The sequence below is a fragment of the Electrophorus electricus genome, chromosome 9 (assembly GCF_041902795.1).
Source record: "Electrophorus electricus isolate QZ-2024a chromosome 9, ASM4190279v1, whole genome shotgun sequence".
NCBI classification, from domain to species: Eukaryota; Metazoa; Chordata; class Actinopteri; order Gymnotiformes; family Gymnotidae; genus Electrophorus; species Electrophorus electricus.
In genome coordinates, this window is record NC_137505.1 from 29610817 (window position 1) to 29633429 (window position 22613).

Consider the following 22613-nt stretch of genomic DNA (forward strand, 5'->3'; position numbering starts at 1 on the left):
GAGACGCACGCGGGTAAATAAAATGTAAATATCTGTAAATATCTGTATAATATGTAAATAAAAGGAAGAAGTGGTTGTGTAGTGTAGTCGTTTCATTATAAATAATCTCATAATAATTTTATCCACAAATTCTTATACATTTATACATGTTTATCTCTCTCTTTGTGTGTGTGTGTGTGTGTGTGTGTGTGTGTGTGTGTGTGTCTGTGTGTGTGTGTGTGTGGTTCTGTGTCACTAGTGGGGCCTGTGGCCCGATTGGAGTGTTTGCGGTGTGAGAAGGAGGAGTTGGAGAACAGTTTGTTGGAGCAGCTGAAGGAGTTGAGGTTGCAGAAGCAGAAGGAGCTGCAGGTTCTTCAGGAGATGCTGAAACACAAGCAGCAGGAGGAGACAGAGCTCCTGCAGAAACAGCAGGAGGAGGAGGAGCATAACAGGTCCCTCAAGGGTAAGTACTATGGAAATGCAATAATACTAACATAACTAATAATGAATGTTAGCCTTTAGGCTCCAATAAAAGTGATACTAATATATGTATAGTACTATATATATTATATTTTATATATTCAGTAGTAATTATGTAGTATATACAATCTGTGTTATATCCAGCAGTAATGATACTTGCTCTGGCAGATATGAAAATGGCCTGTGAACAGGAGAAGAAATCTCTGGAGGAAGAACTTGAGAAGCTCAGACTGTCACTGCAGGTAGAGATCCCTTATAGTGTCAGTACACATCCACCAGTAGCTCCACCTTTCACTTATAACGTCAGTACACATTCAGTACACATTCCCACCTTTCCATTGTACTGGCTGTAGTGATGATTCGTGTGTGTGTTATACCAGCCCATAGAGGAGGACATTGAGTCTGAAAGTGGCGCTGGAGATGAAGAACCAGGAGATCAAAGATCAGCACGAACTTTTGGTCAAACTATATACTCTGTATGTATACTATATACTCTGTATGTAGTACCTGGTTTAACATTATATCCTCTGTATATATACTATATACTGTTTATGTAGTTCCTGGTTTAACACTATACCCTCAGCTTACTCTAGTCTGCAGATGTGAAGAAATTTAAACAGAATGTGTATCTGTGTATATGTGCGCACCTGTATGTGTCTGGTTGTAGTATTATTTAAAGGGTCAAATGGTCTCCATTGTGTGTCCAGGTTTAAGGCTACTTTGCTGGGCATGTGATTTGGACCCATCGGGTACGGAAGCCTTTCCGTCACGTGCTCGTTTTCCACGCCTTCAGCGCAGGTAGCCTGCGAATTTAAAACCGACGTGCATTTTATTCTTTTCCCCTTTTATCCTTTCATATCTCTCCGCTATCTTGGAGAAGAGAGACGCACGCGGGTAAATAAAATGTAAATATCTGTAAATATCTGTATAATATGTAAATAAAAGGAAGAAGTGGCTGTGTAGTGTAGTCGTTTCATTATAAATAATCTCATAATAATTTTATCCACAAATTCTTATACATTTATACATGTTTATCTCTCTCTTTGTGTGCGTGTGTGTGTGTGTGTGTGTGTGTCTGTGTGTGTGTGTGTGTGGTTCTGTGTCACTAGTGGGGCCTGTGGCCCGATTGGAGTGTTTGCGGTGTGAGAAGGAGGAGTTGGAGAACAGTTTGTTGGAGCAGCTGAAGGAGTTGAGGTTGCAGAAGCAGAAGGAGCTGCAGGTTCTTCAGGAGATGCTGAAACACAAGCAGCAGGAGGAGACAGAGCTCCTGCAGAAACAGCAGGAGGAGGAGGAGCATAACAGGTCCCTCAAGGGTAAGTACTATGGAAATGCAATAATACTAACATAACTAATAATGAATGTTAGCCTTTAGGCTCCAATAAAAGTGATACTAATATATGTATAGTACTATATATATTATATTTTATATATTCAGTAGTAATTATGTAGTATATACAATCTGTGTTATATCCAGCAGTAATGATACTTGCTCTGGCAGATATGAAAATGGCCTGTGAACAGGAGAAGAAATCTCTGGAGGAAGAACTTGAGAAGCTCAGACTGTCACTGCAGGTAGAGATCCCTTATAGTGTCAGTACACATCCACCAGTAGCTCCACCTTTCACTTATAACGTCAGTACACATTCAGTACACATTCCCACCTTTCCATTGTACTGGCTGTAGTGATGATTCGTGTGTGTGTTATACCAGCCCATAGAGGAGGACATTATGAGTCTGAAAGTGGCGCTGGAGATGAAGAACCAGGAGATCAAAGATCACCACGATCTTTTGGTCAAACTATATACTCTGTATGTAGTACCTGGTTTAACATTATATCCTCTGTTTATATATTATATACTGTTTATGTAGTACCTGGTTTAACACTATACCCTCAGCTTACTCTAGTCTGCAGATGTGAAGAAATTAAACAGAATGTGCATCTGTGTATATGTGCGCACCTGTATGTGTCTGGTTGTAGTATTATTTAAAGGGTCAAACTGCATGAAGTGTGCCCAGGCCCAGAGCTACTTTGATGGGCATGATTCTGTGACCTCTTGGGCCTTGAAATGTGGTGCTTTGAATGATTTAAAGAGTGAAACGGTCTGAAGTGTGCCCACGTTTAAAGCATCCTTGCTGGGCATGACTGTGTGACCTCTTGGGCCAGGAAGTCTGTTTCTACTTTTATTTAAATGTTCAAACTGCGTGAAGTGTGCCCATGCCCAGAGCTACTTTGCTGGGCATGACTGTGTGACCTCTTGGGCCTGGAAGTCTGGTTGTAGTATGATTTTAAAGGGTCAAATGGTCTCCATTGTGTGTCCAGGTTTAAGGCTACTTTGCTGGGCATGTGATTTGGACCCATCGGGTACGGAAGCCTTTCCGTCACGTGCTCGTTTTCCACGCCTTCAGCGTAGGTAGCCTGCGAATTTAAAACCGACGTGCATTTTATTCTTTTCCCCTTTTATCCTTTCATATCTCTCCGCTACCTTGGAGAAGAGAGACGCACGCGGGTAAATAAAATGTAAATATCTCTAAATATCTGTATAATATGTAAATAAAAGGAAGATGTTGTTGTGTAGTGTAGTCGTTTGATTATAAATAATCTCATAATAATTTTATCCACAAATTCTTATACATTTATACATGTTTATCTCTCTCTGTGTGTGTGTGTGTGTGTGTGTGTGTCTGTGTGTGTGTGTGGTTCTGTGTCACTAGTGGGGCCTGTGGTCCGATTGGAGTGTTTGCGGTGTGAGAAGGAGGAGTTGGAGAACAGTTTGTTGGAGCAGCCGAAGGAGTTGAGGTTGCAGAAGCAGAAGGAGCTGCAGGTTCTTCAGGAGATGCTGAATCACAAGCAGCAGGAGGAGACAGAGCTCCTGCAGAAACAGCAGGAGGAGGAGGAGCATAACAGGTCCATCAAGAGTAAGTACTATGGAAATGCAATAATACTAACATAACTAATAATGAATGTTAGCCTTTAGGCTCCAATAAAAGTGATACTAATATATGTATAGTACTATATATATTATATTTTATATATTCAGTAGTAATTATGTAGTATATACAATCTGTGTTATATCCAGCAGTAATGATACTTGCTCTGGCAGATATGAAAATGGCCTGTGAACAGGAGAAGAAATCTCTGGAGGAAGAACTTGAGAAGCTCAGACTGTCACTGCAGGTAGAGATCCCTTATAGTGTCAGTACACATCCACCAGTACCTCCACCTCTCACTTATAACGTGCCCACGTTTAAAGCAACCTTGCTGGGCATGACTGTGTGACCTCTTGGGCCAGGAAGTCTGTTTCTAGTTTTATTTAAACGGTCAAACTGCGTGAAGTGTGCCCAGGCCCAGAGGTACTTTGCTGGGCATGACTGTGTGACCTCTTGGGCCTGGAAGTCTGCTTGTAGTATGATTTTAAAGGGTCAAATGGTCTCCATTGTGTGTCCAGGTTTAAGGCTACTTTGCTGGGCATGTGATTTGGACCCATCGGGTACGGAAGCCTTTCCGTCACGTGCTCGTTTTCCACGCCTTCAGCGCAGGTAGCCTGCGAATTTAAAACCGACGTGCATTTTATTCTTTTCCCCTTTTATCCTTTCATATCTCTCCGCTACCTTGGAGAAGAGAGACGCACGCGGGTAAATAAAATGTAAATATCTGTAAATATCTGTATAATATGTAAATAAAAGGAAGAAGTGGTTGTGTAGTGTAGTCGTTTGATTATAAATAATCTCATAATAATTTTATCCACAAATTCTTATACATTTATACATGTTTATCTCTCTCTGTGTGTGTGTGTGTGTGTGTGTGTGTCTGTGTGTGTGTGTGGTTCTGTGTCACTAGTGGGGCCTGTGGCCCGATTGGAGTGTTTGCGGTGTGAGAAGGAGGAGTTGGAGAACAGTTTGTTGGAGCAGCTGAAGGAGTTGAGGTTGCAGAAGCAGAAGGAGCTGCAGGTTCTTCAGGAGATGCTGAAACACAAGCAGCAGGAGGAGACAGAGCTCCTGCAGAAACAGCAGGAGGAGGAGGAGCATAACAGGTCCCTCAAGGGTAAGTACTATGGAAATGCAATAATACTAACATAACTAATAATGAATGTTAGCCTTTAGGCTCCAATAAAAGTGATACTAATATATGTATAGTACTATATATATTATATTTTATATATTCAGTAGTAATTATGTAGTATATACAATCTGTGTTATATCCAGCAGTAATGATACTTGCTCTGGCAGATATGAAAATGGCCTGTGAACAGGAGAAGAAATCTCTGGAGGAAGAACTTGAGAAGCTCAGACTGTCACTGCAGGTAGAGATCCCTTATAGTGTCAGTACACATCCACCAGTAGCTCCACCTTTCACTTATAACGTCAGTACACATTCAGTACACATTCCCACCTTTCCATTGTACTGGCTGTAGTGATGATTCGTGTGTGTGTTATACCAGCCCATAGAGGAGGACATTGAGTCTGAAAGTGGCGCTGGAGATGAAGAACCAGGAGATCAAAGATCAGCACGAACTTTTGGTCAAACTATATACTCTGTATGTATACTATATACTCTGTATGTAGTACCTGGTTTAACATTATATCCTCTGTATATATACTATATACTGTTTATGTAGTTCCTGGTTTAACACTATACCCTCAGCTTACTCTAGTCTGCAGATGTGAAGAAATTTAAACAGAATGTGTATCTGTGTATATGTGCGCACCTGTATGTGTCTGGTTGTAGTATTATTTAAAGGGTCAAATGGTCTCCATTGTGTGTCCAGGTTTAAGGCTACTTTGCTGGGCATGTGATTTGGACCCATCGGGTACGGAAGCCTTTCCGTCACGTGCTCGTTTTCCACGCCTTCAGCGCAGGTAGCCTGCGAATTTAAAACCGACGTGCATTTTATTCTTTTCCCCTTTTATCCTTTCATATCTCTCCGCTATCTTGGAGAAGAGAGACGCACGCGGGTAAATAAAATGTAAATATCTGTAAATATCTGTATAATATGTAAATAAAAGGAAGAAGTGGCTGTGTAGTGTAGTCGTTTCATTATAAATAATCTCATAATAATTTTATCCACAAATTCTTATACATTTATACATGTTTATCTCTCTCTTTGTGTGCGTGTGTGTGTGTGTGTGTGTGTGTCTGTGTGTGTGTGTGTGTGGTTCTGTGTCACTAGTGGGGCCTGTGGCCCGATTGGAGTGTTTGCGGTGTGAGAAGGAGGAGTTGGAGAACAGTTTGTTGGAGCAGCTGAAGGAGTTGAGGTTGCAGAAGCAGAAGGAGCTGCAGGTTCTTCAGGAGATGCTGAAACACAAGCAGCAGGAGGAGACAGAGCTCCTGCAGAAACAGCAGGAGGAGGAGGAGCATAACAGGTCCCTCAAGGGTAAGTACTATGGAAATGCAATAATACTAACATAACTAATAATGAATGTTAGCCTTTAGGCTCCAATAAAAGTGATACTAATATATGTATAGTACTATATATATTATATTTTATATATTCAGTAGTAATTATGTAGTATATACAATCTGTGTTATATCCAGCAGTAATGATACTTGCTCTGGCAGATATGAAAATGGCCTGTGAACAGGAGAAGAAATCTCTGGAGGAAGAACTTGAGAAGCTCAGACTGTCACTGCAGGTAGAGATCCCTTATAGTGTCAGTACACATCCACCAGTAGCTCCACCTTTCACTTATAACGTCAGTACACATTCAGTACACATTCCCACCTTTCCATTGTACTGGCTGTAGTGATGATTCGTGTGTGTGTTATACCAGCCCATAGAGGAGGACATTATGAGTCTGAAAGTGGCGCTGGAGATGAAGAACCAGGAGATCAAAGATCACCACGATCTTTTGGTCAAACTATATACTCTGTATGTAGTACCTGGTTTAACATTATATCCTCTGTTTATATATTATATACTGTTTATGTAGTACCTGGTTTAACACTATACCCTCAGCTTACTCTAGTCTGCAGATGTGAAGAAATTAAACAGAATGTGCATCTGTGTATATGTGCGCACCTGTATGTGTCTGGTTGTAGTATTATTTAAAGGGTCAAACTGCATGAAGTGTGCCCAGGCCCAGAGCTACTTTGATGGGCATGATTCTGTGACCTCTTGGGCCTTGAAATGTGGTGCTTTGAATGATTTAAAGAGTGAAACGGTCTGAAGTGTGCCCACGTTTAAAGCATCCTTGCTGGGCATGACTGTGTGACCTCTTGGGCCAGGAAGTCTGTTTCTACTTTTATTTAAATGTTCAAACTGCGTGAAGTGTGCCCATGCCCAGAGCTACTTTGCTGGGCATGACTGTGTGACCTCTTGGGCCTGGAAGTCTGGTTGTAGTATGATTTTAAAGGGTCAAATGGTCTCCATTGTGTGTCCAGGTTTAAGGCTACTTTGCTGGGCATGTGATTTGGACCCATCGGGTACGGAAGCCTTTCCGTCACGTGCTCGTTTTCCACGCCTTCAGCGTAGGTAGCCTGCGAATTTAAAACCGACGTGCATTTTATTCTTTTCCCCTTTTATCCTTTCATATCTCTCCGCTACCTTGGAGAAGAGAGACGCACGCGGGTAAATAAAATGTAAATATCTCTAAATATCTGTATAATATGTAAATAAAAGGAAGATGTTGTTGTGTAGTGTAGTCGTTTGATTATAAATAATCTCATAATAATTTTATCCACAAATTCTTATACATTTATACATGTTTATCTCTCTCTGTGTGTGTGTGTGTGTGTGTGTGTGTGTCTGTGTGTGTGTGTGGTTCTGTGTCACTAGTGGGGCCTGTGGTCCGATTGGAGTGTTTGCGGTGTGAGAAGGAGGAGTTGGAGAACAGTTTGTTGGAGCAGCCGAAGGAGTTGAGGTTGCAGAAGCAGAAGGAGCTGCAGGTTCTTCAGGAGATGCTGAATCACAAGCAGCAGGAGGAGACAGAGCTCCTGCAGAAACAGCAGGAGGAGGAGGAGCATAACAGGTCCATCAAGAGTAAGTACTATGGAAATGCAATAATACTAACATAACTAATAATGAATGTTAGCCTTTAGGCTCCAATAAAAGTGATACTAATATATGTATAGTACTATATATATTATATTTTATATATTCAGTAGTAATTATGTAGTATATACAATCTGTGTTATATCCAGCAGTAATGATACTTGCTCTGGCAGATATGAAAATGGCCTGTGAACAGGAGAAGAAATCTCTGGAGGAAGAACTTGAGAAGCTCAGACTGTCACTGCAGGTAGAGATCCCTTATAGTGTCAGTACACATCCACCAGTACCTCCACCTCTCACTTATAACGTGCCCACGTTTAAAGCAACCTTGCTGGGCATGACTGTGTGACCTCTTGGGCCAGGAAGTCTGTTTCTAGTTTTATTTAAACGGTCAAACTGCGTGAAGTGTGCCCAGGCCCAGAGGTACTTTGCTGGGCATGACTGTGTGACCTCTTGGGCCTGGAAGTCTGCTTGTAGTATGATTTTAAAGGGTCAAATGGTCTCCATTGTGTGTCCAGGTTTAAGGCTACTTTGCTGGGCATGTGATTTGGACCCATCGGGTACGGAAGCCTTTCCGTCACGTGCTCGTTTTCCACGCCTTCAGCGCAGGTAGCCTGCGAATTTAAAACCGACGTGCATTTTATTCTTTTCCCCTTTTATCCTTTCATATCTCTCCGCTACCTTGGAGAAGAGAGACGCACGCGGGTAAATAAAATGTAAATATCTGTAAATATCTGTATAATATGTAAATAAAAGGAAGAAGTGGTTGTGTAGTGTAGTCGTTTGATTATAAATAATCTCATAATAATTTTATCCACAAATTCTTATACATTTATACATGTTTATCTCTCTCTGTGTGTGTGTGTGTGTGTGTGTGTGTCTGTGTGTGTGTGTGGTTCTGTGTCACTAGTGGGGCCTGTGGCCCGATTGGAGTGTTTGCGGTGTGAGAAGGAGGAGTTTGAGAACAGTTTGTTGGAGCAGCCGAAGGAGTTGAGGTTGCAGAAGCAGAAGGAGCTGCAGGTTCTTCAGGAGATGCTGAAACACAAGCAGCAGGAGGAGGAGGAGCATAACAGGTCCATCAAGAGTAAGTACTATGGAAATGCAATAATACTAACATAACTAATAATGAATGTTAGCCTTTAGGCTCCAATAAAAGTGATACTAATAAATGTATAGTACTATATATATTATATTTTATATATTCAGTAGTAATTATGTAGTATATACAATCTGTGTTATATCCAGCAGTAATGATACTTGCTCTGGCAGATATGAAAATGGCCTGTGAACAGGAGAAGAAATCTCTGGAGGAAGAACTTGAGAAGCTCAGACTGTCACTGCAGGTAGAGATCCCTTATAGTGTCAGTACACATCCACCAGTACCTCCACCTTTCACTTATAACGTCAGTACACATTCAGTACACATTCCCACCTTTCCATTGTACTGGCTGTATTGATGATTCGTGTGTGTGTTATACCAGCCCATAGAGGAGGACTTTATGAGTCTGAAAGTGGCGCTGGAGATGAAGAACCAGGAGATCAAAGATCAGCACGATCTTTTGGTCAAACTATATACTCTGTATATATACTATATACTCTGTATGTAGTACCTGGTTTAACACTATATCCTCTGTATATATACTATATACTGTTTATGTAGTACCTGGTTTAACACTATACCCTCAGCTTACTCTAGTCTGCAGATGTGAAGAAATTTAAACAGAATGTGTATCTGTGTATATGTGCGCACCTGTATGTGTCTGCTTGTAGTATGATTTTAAAGGGTCAAATGGTCTCCATTGTGTGTCCAGGTTTAAGGCTACTTTGCTGGGCATGTGATTTGGACCCATCGGGTACGGAAGCCTTTCCGTCACGTGCTCGTTTTCCACGCCTTCAGCGCAGGTAGCCTGCGAATTTAAAACGGACGTGCATTTTATTCTTTTCCCCTTTTATCCTTTCATATCTCTCCGCTACCTTGGAGAAGAGAGACGCACGCGGGTAAATAAAATGTAAATATCTCTAAATATCTGTATAATATGTAAATAAAAGGAAGATGTGGTTGTGTAGTGTAGTCGTTTGATTATAAATAATCTCATAATAATTTTATCCACAAATTCTTATACATTTATACATGTTTATCTCTCTCTGTGTGTGTGTGTGTGTGTGGTTCTGTGTCACTAGTGGGGCCTGTGGCCCGATTGGAGTGTTTGCGGTGTGAGAAGGAGGAGTTGGATAACAGTTTGTTGGAGCAGCTGAAGGAGTTGAGGTTGCAGAAGCAGAAGGAGCTGCAGGTTCTTCAGGAGATGCTGAAACACAAGCAGCAGGAGGAGACAGAGCTCCTGCAGAAACAGCAGGAGGAGGAGGAGCATAACAGGTCCATCAAGAGTAAGTACTATGGAAATGCAATAATACTAACATAACTAATAATGAATGTTAGCCTTTAGGCTCCAATAAAAGTGATACTAATATATGTATAGTACTATATATATTATATTTTATATATTCAGTAGTAATTATGTAGTATATACAATCTGTGTTATATCCAGCAGTAATGATACTTGCTCTGGCAGATATGAAAATGGCCTGTGAACAGGAGAAGAAATCTCTGGAGGAAGAACTTGAGAAGCTCAGACTGTCACTGCAGGTAGAGATCCCTTATAGTGTCAGTACACATCCACCAGTACCTCCACCTTTCACTTATAACATCAGTACACATTCAGTCCACATTCCCACCTTTCCATTGTACTGGCTGTAGATATGATTCGTGTGTGTGTTATACCAGCCCATAGAGGAGGACATTATGAGTCTGAAAGTGGCGCTGGAGATGAAGAACCAGGAGATCAAAGATCAGCACGATCTTTTGGTCAAACTATATACTCTGTATGTATACTATATACTCTGTATGTAGTACCTGGTTTAACACTATATCCTCTGTATATATATTATATACTGTTTATGTAGTTCCTGGTTTAACACTATACCCTCAGCTTACTCTAGTCTGCAGATGTGAAGAAATTTAAACAGAATGTGTATCTGTGTATATGTGCGCACCTGTATGTGTCTGGTTGTAGTATTATTTAAAGGGTCAAATGGTCTCCATTGTGTGTCCAGGTTTAAGGCTACTTTGCTGGGCATGTGATTTGGACCCATCGGGTACGGAAGCCTTTCCGTCACGTGCTCGTTTTCCACGCCTTCAGCGCAGGTAGCCTGCGAATTTAAAACCGACGTGCATTTTATTCTTTTCCCCTTTTATCCTTTCATATCTCTCCGCTATCTTGGAGAAGAGAGACGCACGCGGGTAAATAAAATGTAAATATCTGTAAATATCTGTATAATATGTAAATAAAAGTAAGAAGTGGCTGTGTAGTGTAGTCGTTTCATTATAAATAATCTCATAATAATTTTATCCACAAATTCTTATACATTTATACATGTTTATCTCTCTCTTTGTGTGCGTGTGTGTGTGTGTGTGTGTGTGTGTCTGTGTGTGTGTGTGTGTGGTTCTGTGTCACTAGTGGGGCCTGTGGCCCGATTGGAGTGTTTGCGGTGTGAGAAGGAGGAGTTGGAGAACAGTTTGTTGGAGCAGCTGAAGGAGTTGAGGTTGCAGAAGCAGAAGGAGCTGCAGGTTCTTCAGGAGATGCTGAAACACAAGCAGCAGGAGGAGACAGAGCTCCTGCAGAAACAGCAGGAGGAGGAGGAGCATAACAGGTCCCTCAAGGGTAAGTACTATGGAAATGCAATAATACTAACATAACTAATAATGAATGTTAGCCTTTAGGCTCCAATAAAAGTGATACTAATATATGTATAGTACTATATATATTATATTTTATATATTCAGTAGTAATTATGTAGTATATACAATCTGTGTTATATCCAGCAGTAATGATACTTGCTCTGGCAGATATGAAAATGGCCTGTGAACAGGAGAAGAAATCTCTGGAGGAAGAACTTGAGAAGCTCAGACTGTCACTGCAGGTAGAGATCCCTTATAGTGTCAGTACACATCCACCAGTAGCTCCACCTTTCACTTATAACGTCAGTACACATTCAGTACACATTCCCACCTTTCCATTGTACTGGCTGTAGTGATGATTCGTGTGTGTGTTATACCAGCCCATAGAGGAGGACATTATGAGTCTGAAAGTGGCGCTGGAGATGAAGAACCAGGAGATCAAAGATCACCACGATCTTTTGGTCAAACTATATACTCTGTATGTAGTACCTGGTTTAACATTATATCCTCTGTTTATATATTATATACTGTTTATGTAGTACCTGGTTTAACACTATACCCTCAGCTTACTCTAGTCTGCAGATGTGAAGAAATTAAACAGAATGTGCATCTGTGTATATGTGCGCACCTGTATGTGTCTGGTTGTAGTATTATTTAAAGGGTCAAACTGCATGAAGTGTGCCCAGGCCCAGAGCTACTTTGATGGGCATGATTCTGTGACCTCTTGGGCCTTGAAATGTGGTGCTTTGAATGATTTAAAGAGTGAAACGGTCTGAAGTGTGCCCACGTTTAAAGCATCCTTGCTGGGCATGACTGTGTGACCTCTTGGGCCAGGAAGTCTGTTTCTACTTTTATTTAAATGTTCAAACTGCGTGAAGTGTGCCCATGCCCAGAGCTACTTTGCTGGGCATGACTGTGTGACCTCTTGGGCCTGGAAGTCTGGTTGTAGTATGATTTTAAAGGGTCAAATGGTCTCCATTGTGTGTCCAGGTTTAAGGCTACTTTGCTGGGCATGTGATTTGGACCCATCGGGTACGGAAGCCTTTCCGTCACGTGCTCGTTTTCCACGCCTTCAGCGTAGGTAGCCTGCGAATTTAAAACCGACGTGCATTTTATTCTTTTCCCCTTTTATCCTTTCATATCTCTCCGCTACCTTGGAGAAGAGAGACGCACGCGGGTAAATAAAATGTAAATATCTCTAAATATCTGTATAATATGTAAATAAAAGGAAGATGTTGTTGTGTAGTGTAGTCGTTTGATTATAAATAATCTCATAATAATTTTATCCACAAATTCTTATACATTTATACATGTTTATCTCTCTCTGTGTGTGTGTGTGTGTGTGTGTGTGTCTGTGTGTGTGTGTGGTTCTGTGTCACTAGTGGGGCCTGTGGTCCGATTGGAGTGTTTGCGGTGTGAGAAGGAGGAGTTGGAGAACAGTTTGTTGGAGCAGCCGAAGGAGTTGAGGTTGCAGAAGCAGAAGGAGCTGCAGGTTCTTCAGGAGATGCTGAATCACAAGCAGCAGGAGGAGACAGAGCTCCTGCAGAAACAGCAGGAGGAGGAGGAGCATAACAGGTCCATCAAGAGTAAGTACTATGGAAATGCAATAATACTAACATAACTAATAATGAATGTTAGCCTTTAGGCTCCAATAAAAGTGATACTAATATATGTATAGTACTATATATATTATATTTTATATATTCAGTAGTAATTATGTAGTATATACAATCTGTGTTATATCCAGCAGTAATGATACTTGCTCTGGCAGATATGAAAATGGCCTGTGAACAGGAGAAGAAATCTCTGGAGGAAGAACTTGAGAAGCTCAGACTGTCACTGCAGGTAGAGATCCCTTATAGTGTCAGTACACATCCACCAGTACCTCCACCTCTCACTTATAACGTGCCCACGTTTAAAGCAACCTTGCTGGGCATGACTGTGTGACCTCTTGGGCCAGGAAGTCTGTTTCTAGTTTTATTTAAACGGTCAAACTGCGTGAAGTGTGCCCAGGCCCAGAGGTACTTTGCTGGGCATGACTGTGTGACCTCTTGGGCCTGGAAGTCTGCTTGTAGTATGATTTTAAAGGGTCAAATGGTCTCCATTGTGTGTCCAGGTTTAAGGCTACTTTGCTGGGCATGTGATTTGGACCCATCGGGTACGGAAGCCTTTCCGTCACGTGCTCGTTTTCCACGCCTTCAGCGTAGGTAGCCTGCGAATTTAAAACCGACGTGCATTTTATTCTTTTCCCCTTTTATCCTTTCATATCTCTCCGCTACCTTGGAGAAGAGAGACGCACGCGGGTAAATAAAATGTAAATATCTCTAAATATCTGTATAATATGTAAATAAAAGGAAGATGTTGTTGTGTAGTGTAGTCGTTTGATTATAAATAATCTCATAATAATTTTATCCACAAATTCTTATACATTTATACATGTTTATCTCTCTCTGTGTGTGTGTGTGTGTGTGTGTGTGTCTGTGTGTGTGTGTGGTTCTGTGTCACTAGTGGGGCCTGTGGTCCGATTGGAGTGTTTGCGGTGTGAGAAGGAGGAGTTGGAGAACAGTTTGTTGGAGCAGCCGAAGGAGTTGAGGTTGCAGAAGCAGAAGGAGCTGCAGGTTCTTCAGGAGATGCTGAATCACAAGCAGCAGGAGGAGACAGAGCTCCTGCAGAAACAGCAGGAGGAGGAGGAGCATAACAGGTCCATCAAGAGTAAGTACTATGGAAATGCAATAATACTAACATAACTAATAATGAATGTTAGCCTTTAGGCTCCAATAAAAGTGATACTAATATATGTATAGTACTATATATATTATATTTTATATATTCAGTAGTAATTATGTAGTATATACAATCTGTGTTATATCCAGCAGTAATGATACTTGCTCTGGCAGATATGAAAATGGCCTGTGAACAGGAGAAGAAATCTCTGGAGGAAGAACTTGAGAAGCTCAGACTGTCACTGCAGGTAGAGATCCCTTATAGTGTCAGTACACATCCACCAGTACCTCCACCTCTCACTTATAACGTGCCCACGTTTAAAGCAACCTTGCTGGGCATGACTGTGTGACCTCTTGGGCCAGGAAGTCTGTTTCTAGTTTTATTTAAACGGTCAAACTGCGTGAAGTGTGCCCAGGCCCAGAGGTACTTTGCTGGGCATGACTGTGTGACCTCTTGGGCCTGGAAGTCTGCTTGTAGTATGATTTTAAAGGGTCAAATGGTCTCCATTGTGTGTCCAGGTTTAAGGCTACTTTGCTGGGCATGTGATTTGGACCCATCGGGTACGGAAGCCTTTCCGTCACGTGCTCGTTTTCCACGCCTTCAGCGCAGGTAGCCTGCGAATTTAAAACCGACGTGCATTTTATTCTTTTCCCCTTTTATCCTTTCATATCTCTCCGCTACCTTGGAGAAGAGAGACGCACGCGGGTAAATAAAATGTAAATATCTGTAAATATCTGTATAATATGTAAATAAAAGGAAGAAGTGGTTGTGTAGTGTAGTCGTTTGATTATAAATAATCTCATAATAATTTTATCCACAAATTATTATACATTTATACATGTTTATCTCTCTCTGTGTGTGTGTGTGTGTGTGTGTGTGTGTGTGTGTGTGTGTGTGTGTGTGTGTGTGTGTGTGTGTGTGTTTGTCTGTGTCTGTGTGTGTGTGTGGTTCTGTGTCACTAGTGGGGCCTGTGGCCCGATTGGAGTGTTTGCGGTGTGAGAAGGAGGAGTTTGAGAACAGTTTGTTGGAGCAGCTGAAGGAGTTGAGGTTGCAGAAGCAGAAGGAGCTGCAGGTTCTTCAGGAGATGCTGAAACACAAGCAGCAGGAGGAGGAGGAGCATAACAGGTCCATCAAGAGTAAGTACTATGGAAATGCAATAATACTAACATAACTAATAATGAATGTTAGCCTTTAGGCTCCAATAAAAGTGATACTAATAAATGTATAGTACTATATATATTATATTTTATATATTCAGTAGTAATTATGTAGTATATACAATCTGTGTTATATCCAGCAGTAATGATACTTGCTCTGGCAGATATGAAAATGGCCTGTGAACAGGAGAAGAAATCTCTGGAGGAAGAACTTGAGAAGCTCAGACTGTCACTGCAGGTAGAGATCCCTTATAGTGTCAGTACACATCCACCAGTACCTCCACCTTTCACTTATAACGTCAGTACACATTCAGTACACATTCCCACCTTTCCATTGTACTGGCTGTATTGATGATTCGTGTGTGTGTTATACCAGCCCATAGAGGAGGACTTTATGAGTCTGAAAGTGGCGCTGGAGATGAAGAACCAGGAGATCAAAGATCAGCACGATCTTTTGGTCAAACTATATACTCTGTATATATACTATATACTCTGTATGTAGTACCTGGTTTAACACTATATCCTCTGTATATATACTATATACTGTTTATGTAGTACCTGGTTTAACACTATACCCTCAGCTTACTCTAGTCTGCAGATGTGAAGAAATTTAAACAGAATGTGTATCTGTGTATATGTGCGCACCTGTATGTGTCTGGTTGTAGTATTATTTAAAGGGTCAAATGGTCTCCATTGTGTGTCCAGGTTTAAGGCTACTTTGCTGGGCATGTGATTTGGACCCTTCGGGTACGGAAGCCTTTCCGTCACGTGCTCGTTTTCCACGCCTTCAGCGCAGGTAGCCTGCGAATTTAAAACCGACGTGCATTTTATTCTTTTCCCCTTTTATCCTTTCATATCTCTCCGCTACCTTGGAGAAGAGAGACGCACGCGGGTAAATAAAATGTAAATATCTCTAAATATCTGTATAATTTGTAAATAAAAGGAAGATGTGGTTGTGTAGTGTAGTCGTTTGATTATAAATAATCTCATAATAATTTTATCCACAAATTCTTATACATTTATACATGTTTATCTCTCTCTTTGTGTGTGTGTGTGTGTGTGTGTGATTGTGTGTGTGTGTGTGATTGTGTGTGTGATTGTGTGTGTGTGTGTGATTGTGTGTGTGTGTGTGATTGTGTGTGTGTGGTTCTGTGTCACTAGTGGGGCCTGTGGCCCGATTGGAGTGTTTGCGGTGTGAGAATGAGGAATGAGGAGTTGGAGAACAGTTTGTTGGAGCAGCTGAAGGAGTTGAGGTTGCAGAAGCAGAAGGAGCTGCAGGTTCTTCAGGAGATGCTGAAACACAAGCAGCAGGAGGAGACAGAGCTCCTGCAGAAACAGCAGGAGGAGGAGGAGCATAACAGGTCCATCAAGAGTAAGTACTATGGAAATGCAATAATACTAACATAACTAATAATGAATGTTAGCCTTTAGGCTCCAATAAAAGTGATACTAATATATGTATAGTACTATATATATTATATTTTATATATTCAGTAGTAATTATGTAGTATATACAATCTGTGTTATATCCAGCAGTAATGATACTTGCTCTGGCAGATATGAAAATGGCCTGTGAACAGGAGAAGAAATCTCTGGAGGAAGAACTTGAGAAGCTCAGACTGTCACTGCAGGTAGAGATCCCTTATAGTGTCAGTACACATCCACCAGTACCTCCACCTCTCACTTATAACGTCAGTACACATTCAGTACACATTCCCACCTTTCCATTGTACTGGCTGTAGTGATGATTCGTGTGTGTGTTATACCAGCCCATAGAGGAGGACTTTATGAGTCTGAAAGTGGCGCTGGAGATGAAGAACCAGGAGATCAAAGATCAGCACGATCTTTTGGTCAAACTATATACTCTGTATGTATACTATATACTCTGTTTATGTAGTACCTGGTTTAACACTATACCCTCAGCTTACTCTAGTCTGCAGATGTGAAGAAATTAAACAGAATGTGTATCTGTGTATATGTGCGCACCTGTATGTGTCTGGTTGTAGTATTATTTAAAGGGTCAAACTGCGTGAAGTGTGCCCAGGCCCAGAGCTACTTTGATGGGCATGACTGTGTGACCTCTTGGGCCTTGAAATGTGGTGCTTTGAATGATTTAAAGAGTGAAACGGTCTGAAGTGTGCCCAAGTTTAAAGTAACCTTGCTGGGCATGACTGTGTGACCTCTTGTGCCTGGAAGTCTGGTTGTAGTATTATTTAAACGGTCAAACTGCGTGAAGTGTGCCCAGGCCCAGAGCTACTTTGCTGGGCATGACTGTGTGACCTCTTGGGCCTGGAAGTCTGGTTGTAGAATGATTTTAAAGGGTCAAATGGTCTCCATTGTGTGTCCAGGTTTAAGGCTACTTTGCTGGGCATGTGATTTGGACCCATCGGGTACGGAAGCCTTTCCGTCATGTGCTCGTTTTCCACGCCTTCAGCGCAGGTAGCCTGCGAATTTAAAACCGACGTGCATTTTATTCTTTTCCCCTTTTATCCCTTCATATCTCTCCGCTACCTTGGAGAAGAGAGACGCACGCGGGTAAATAAAATGTAAATATCTGTATAATATGTAAATAAAAGGAAGAAGTGGTTGTGTAGTGTAGTCGTTTGATTATAAATAATCTCATAATAATTTTATCCACAAATTCTTATACATTTATACATGTTTATCTCTCTCTGTGTGTGTGTGTGTGTGTGTGTGTGTGTGTGTGTGGTTCTGTGTCACTAGTGGGGCCTGTGGCCCGATTGGATTGTTTGCGGTGTGAGAAGGAGGAGTTGGAGAACAATTTGTTGGAGCAGCTGAAGGAGTTGAGGTTGCAGAAGCAGAAGGAGCTGCAGGTTCTTCAGGAGATGCTGAAACACAAGCAGCAGGAGGAGACAGAGCTCCTGCAGAAACAGCAGGAGGAGGAGGAGCATAACAGGTCCATCAAGAGTAAGTACTATGGAAATGCAATAATACTAACATAATAATGAATGTTAGCCTTTAGGCTCCAATAAAAGTGATACTAATATATGTATAGTACTCTATTTATATTATATTTTATATATTCAGTAGTAATTATGTAGTATATACAATCTGTGTTATATCCAGCAGTAATGATACTTGTTCTGGCAGATATGAAAATGGCCTGTGAACAGGAGAAGAAATCTCTGGAGGAAGAACTTGAGAAGCTCAGACTGTCACTGCAGGTAGAGATCCCTTATAGTGTCAGTACACATCCACCAGTACCTCCACCTTTCACTTATAACGTCAGTACACATTCAGTACACATTCCCACCTTTCCATTGTACTGGCTGTAGTGATGATTCGTGTGCGTGGGTTATACCAGCCCATAGAGGAGGACATTATGAGTCTGAAAGTGGCGCTGGAGATGAAGAACCAGGAGATCAAAGATCAGCACGATCTTTTGGTCAAACTATATACTCTGTATGTATACTATATACTCTGTATGTAGTACCTGGTTTAACACTATATCCTCTGTATATATACTATATACTGTTTATGTAGTACCTGGTTTAACACTATACCCTCAGCTTACTCTAGTCTGCAGATGTGAAGAAATTAAACAGAATGTGTATCTGTGTATATGTGCGCACCTGTATGTGTCTGGTTGTAGTATTATTTAAAGGTTCATACTGCGTGAAGTGTGCCCAGGCGCAGAGCTACTTTGCTGGGAATGACTATGTGACCTCTTGGGCCTGGAAGTCTGGTTGTAGTATGATTTTAAAGGGTCAAATGGTCTCCATTGTGTGTCCAGGTTTAAGGCTACTTTGCTGGGCATGTGATTTGGACCCATCGGGTACGGAAGCCTTTCCGTCACGTGCTGGTTTTCCACGCCTTCAGCGCAGGTAGCCTGCGAATTTAAAACCGACGTGCATTTTATTCTTTTCCCCTTTTATCCTTTCATATCTCTCTGCTACCTTGGAGAAGAGAGACGCACGCGGGTAAATAAAATGTAAATATCTCTAAATGTCTGTATAATATGTAAATAAAAGGAAGATGTGGTTGTATAGTGTAGTCGTTTGATTATAAATAATCTCATAGTAATTTTATCCTCAAATTCTTATACATTTATACATGTTTATCTCTCTCTTTCTGTGTGTGTGTGTGTGTGTGTGTGTGTGGTTTTGTGTCACTAGTGGGGCCTGTGGCCCGATTGGAGTGTTTGCGGTGTGAGAAGGAGGAGTTGGAGAACAGTTTGTTGGAGCAGCTGAAGGAGTTGAGGTTGCAGAAGGAGCTGCAGGTTCTTCAGGAGATGCTGAAACACAAGCAGCAGGAGGAGACAGAGCTCCTGCAGAAACAGCAGGAGGAGGAGGAGCATAACAGGTCCCTCAAGGGTAAGTACTATGGAAATGCAATAATACTAACATAACTAATAATGAATGTTAGCCTTTAGGCTCCAATAAAAGTGATACTAATATATGTATAGTACTATTTATATTATATTTTATATATTCAGTAGTAATTATGTAGTATATACAATCTGTGTTATATCCAGCAGTAATGATACTTGCTCTGGCAGATATGAAAATGGCCTGTGAACAGGAGAAGAAATCTCTGGAGGAAGAACTTGAGAAGCTCAGACTGTCACTGCAGGTAGAGATCCCTTATAGTGTCAGTACACATCCACCAGTACCTCCACCTTTCACTTATAACGTCAGTACACATTCAGTACACATTCCCACCTTTCCATTGTACTGGCTGTAGTGATGATTCGTGTGCGTGGGTTATACCAGCCCATAGAGGAGGACATTATGAGTCTGAAAGTGGCGCTGGAGATGAAGAACCAGGAGATCAAAGATCAGCACGATCTTTTGGTCAAACTATATACTCTGTATGTATACTATATACTCTGTATGTAGTACCTGGTTTAACACTATATCCTCTGTATATATACTATATACTGTTTATGTAGTACCTGGTTTAACAGTATACCCTCAGCTTACTCTAGTCTGCAGATGTGAAGAAATTAAACAGAATGTGTATCTGTGTATATGTGCGCACCTGTATGTGTCTGGTTGTAGTATTATTTAAAGGGTCAAACTGCGTGAAGTGTGCCCAGGCCCAGAGCTACTTTGATGGGCATGATTCTGTGACCTCTTGGGCCTTGAAATGTGGTGCTTTGAATGATTTAAAGAGTGAAACGGTCTGAAGTGTGCCCACGTTTAAAGCAACCTTGCTGGGCATGACTGTGTGACCTCTTGGGCCAGGAAGTCTGTTTCTAGTTTTATTTAAACGGTCAAACTGCGTAAAGTGTGCCCAGGCCCAGAGCTACTTTGCTGGGCATGGCTGTGTGACCTCTTGGGCCTGGAAGTCTGCTTGTAGTATGATTTTAAAGGGTCAAATGGTCTCCATTGTGTATCCAGGTTTAAGTCTACTTTGCTGGGCATGTGATTTGGACCCATCGGGTACGGAAGCCTTTCCGTCACGTGCTCGTTTTCCACGCCTTCAGCGCAGGTAGCCTGCGAATTTAAAACCGACGTGCATTTTATTCTTTTCCCCTTTTATCCTTTCATATCTCTCCGCTACCTTGGAGAAGAGAGACGCACGCGGGTAAATAAAATGTAAATATCTCTAAATATCTGTATAATATGTAAATAAAAGGAAGATGTGGTTGTGTAGTGTAGTCGTTTGATTATAAATAATCTCATAATAATTTTATCCACAAATTCTTATACATTTATACATGTTTATCTCTCTCTGTGTGTGTGTGTGTGTGTGTCTGTGTGTGTGTGTGTGTGGTTCTGTGTCACTAGTGGGGCCTGTGGCCCGATTGGAGTGTTTGCGGTGTGAGAAGGAGGAGTTGGAGAACAGTTTGTTTGAGCAGCTGAAGGAGTTGAGGTTGCAGAAGCAGAAGGAGCTGCAGGTTCTTCAGGAGATGCTGAAACACAAGCAGCAGGAGGAGACAGCTCCTGCAGAAACAGCAGGAGGAGGAGGAGCATAACAGGTCCATCAAGAGTAAGTACTATGGAAATGCAATAATACTAACATAACTAATAATGAATGTTAGCCTTTAGGCTCCAATAAAAGTGACACTAATATATGTATAGTACTATATATATTATATTTTATATATTCAGCAGTAATTATGTAGTATATACAATCTGTGTTATATCCAGCAGTAATGATACTTGCTCTGGCAGATATGAAAATGGCCTGTGAACAGGAGAAGAAATCTCTGGAGGAAGAACTTGAGAAGCTCAAACTGTCACTGCAGGTAGAGATCCCTTATAGTGTCAGTACACATCCACCAGTACCACCACCTCTCACTTATAACGTCAGTACACATTCAGTACACATTCCCACCTTTCCATTGTACTGGCTGTAGTGATGATTCGTGTCTGTGTTATACCAGCCCATAGAGGAGGACATTATGAGTCTGAAAGTGGCGCTGGAGATGAAGAACCAGGAGATCAAAGATCAGCACGATCTTTTGGTCAAACTATATACTCTGTATGTATACTATATCGAACCCACGGTTTTCACGCTACGATTTTTTTAAATGTGGTGAGCTGCGGAGAAAAGACGCGGTCCGGACGTATTTGTGGCTTAATATCTCTTGTCTCCTTGGGAGTAGGAAGTCTGTTCATGGCTCTTTGGAAAGGGCTGCATCTCCCCTCTAATCGCCTTCGAGCTTCAAGCGGATTGGACCCACGGTTATCACGCTACGATTTTTTAAAGCCGCCAGGGACGGGCCGAAAGCTTGGAAGGTGGCGTTTGTTAGGGACAGTCATGGAGGTGATGCGCACCGAGTTGCACGCCATTTGGACTTGGCCAGACCTAGATGTGAGCGTTCAAAGTCAGCGCGTTTGTTTAAACTTTCTCCTCCAATTCGTTGCAACTGCTCAAGCGTTTCTCGCTCATCCGACTGGAGCGTAACGCTTTATATGTTAATATCTCTTGTCTCCTTGGGAGTAGGAAGTCTGTTCATGGCTCTTTGGAAAGGGCTGCATCTCCCCTGTAATCGCATTCGAGCGGCACGCGGATCGAACCCACGGTTTTCACGCTATGATTTTTTTTAAATGTGTTGCGCGGCGGAGAAAATGCGCGCGTCGGACGTCATTGCGGCTTAATATCTCTTGTCTCCTTGGGAGTAGAAAGTCTTTTCATGGCTCTTTGGAAAGGTTTGCATCTCCCCTGTAATCGCCTTTAAGCGGCACGCGGATCGGACCCACCGTTCTTACGCTACGATTTTTTAAATGTGGTGCGCGGCGTAGAAAAGACGCGAGTAGGACGTATTTGCGGCTTAATATCTTTGGGCTCCTTGGGAGTAGGAAGTCTGTTCATGCCTCTTTGGAAAGGGCTCCATCTCCCCTGTAATCGCCTTCGAGCGGCACGCGGATCGAACCCACGGTTTTCACGCTATGATTTTTTTAAATGTGGTGCGCGGCGGAGAAAATGCGCGCGTCGGACGTCATTTCGGCTTAATATCTATTGTCTCCTTGGGAGTAGAAAGTCTTTTCATGGCTCTTTGGAAAGGTTTGCATCTCCCCTGTAATCGCCTTTAAGCGGCACGCGGATCGGACCCACCGTTCTTACGCTACGATTTTT